The sequence below is a fragment of the Gavialis gangeticus genome, unplaced genomic scaffold, assembly GCF_001723915.1.
Source record: "Gavialis gangeticus isolate Ggan-Ray unplaced genomic scaffold, GavGan_comp1, whole genome shotgun sequence".
Lineage (NCBI taxonomy): Eukaryota > Metazoa > Chordata > Crocodylia > Gavialidae > Gavialis > Gavialis gangeticus.
In genome coordinates this window covers 66,963,147-66,965,168 of record NW_017729033.1, presented here as the reverse complement: position 1 = coordinate 66,965,168, position 2,022 = coordinate 66,963,147, and positions in this window count along the sequence as shown.

Here is a 2,022-nt window from a genome sequence, read left to right as displayed (position 1 = left end):
TGAAACCATTTGGTGATTTTTTTTTTCATTACTCTTAATTATGTCAGGATATAAAACAATCATGACTAGAATTACTCATTAGGCTAAGGATTTTGTTTTGAAATACTTTGTCTATACTTTCGTGTAAGTAATTTGATTTACAAAAGTGGACACAAAAGGAAAAGGGCTGAATGCTGTTCTTCTTGATTTGTCCATTGGAACATAATATTTAAAAAAAATATTTGATTTGAGGTTCATTAATTTTGCACACATATTTCATTATTATAAATAAGTTTCTGATACTGTAATGACATTATGAATGGCTTTCACTAAAAAAAAAGAGCTCAGTGAGATACCTTCAGCAGTGGGTAGATATGGAAAGTGTTCTGCATTATCTATTGCTTTAGTGAATACCATGCATACAACTGATATATTTATGGGTACAGTCCTCAAATATATGTTGAATGCATCCAAAGTGGTATGGCAAAGGTGATGTTATGCTATCTTTGGCACCTCCCTCAGATAATTTGTTATGTGACATCCTGGATTCTGGCATGGATTATAGCAGCTGCAGCACTGCTTTAATTTATGTTGAATAAAAGGGTTTATAGAGATTATCTATGACTCTGGGAGTACCTGATTACATTGTAGGCTTCTCCTTTCCCATTTATTCTGTATCCTATCTTCTCCTTGTCTTGGAATGCTCCATCTGTGCCCAGCTCTTCATGACTTCCCTTTGCCAAGGAAAACCTCACCTGCTTCATCAGGATGGCTACAAACTCCACAGGTATTTCTTCAATACATTGCCCCAGATACCTATACTTATGTGCATGATTGAATTATGCTGAAGTTATGATTGTATTGGATTTGACTACTACTCCAGCATTATTTGTTGCTCATTTTTCTGGACAGATGACAGAACAGTATTTCTCTCTCCTGTTAAACCCCATAATGAAAAATGACATAAAATAGTAACATAAATTGCTTCTGATGAAGGCAGCTATTGTTTTCAGAAGATGTAGGAAGAACTATTTATTGAAATAAGGATTTGTTATGATATTTCATTTAATCTTTGATTCAGAATATTAGCGTCTATTGAAATAAAATGTTAGAAAGCAAACCTGCAGTCTTCACAGGGAAAAACACTAAACAAATGCTCCCATTTCCTTAGTTGTCATGGTAACCTGTACTCTGTATAATTGTCAGACTTCCTCAGAGTGATGAAAATAAAGTAAGAAGTTGTCACACTGGTTGACCCAGGTTTCTAACACAATTGTGGATTCATTGACCACAGAGTAGAAGTAACAAGAACTACACTTAGCATTTACATGATATGAAATTATACATATTTTTGAAGTGCACCAAAAAATATGGGATTACAACTGTGATAGTGTGCCTGTGTGTTAAAAGGGAACCGCACAGTTTGGGGCCTGTTCCCATTAAATTCAGTTTTACCCATGGCTCAAATGAAAAAAGGATTAGAGTAATCCTAATCAGATTGGATCCACCATGAATGATACTTCTTGAGCAAAGACAAACTAGAGACTGGCAAAATACCATCAAGTATAGACTACATAAATGGTTTCAGTAGAAATAAAACTCCTTTTTGCAAATTGATATCTGCAAAAGGGTTATACCTCCGAGAAATCTGGCATTCATAGTTCACATTAAAATAGTAATATACTGTATACATCAAAAGAATCTGCAGCTCTAAATCTCTCATGTTTTTACAAAAGTGGATTTTCATATCCTGCCTCTTCTTAAGAACACTTCACTTGCTCCAGAGGCATACAAATTCTAGCACCTTTTTAGGCCTGCAATTCTTGATGTTCTTCCTTCTCCTAAATCTTGCTCTACTTGCACATCAAGGCTCCATCTCTGAGTACTATAGAGAGCCAAATTTTCAACCCATAACCAGGACTGCTTTTTTCCCTCAGGAGTTGTTGCCCTTCTCCCATGGGGCACGTCCAGATGAACACACACGTGCCTCTTGCCCCGTCTCAAAACCCTGTGAGGTAGGGCAAGAGGTATGTGTGGGAATGA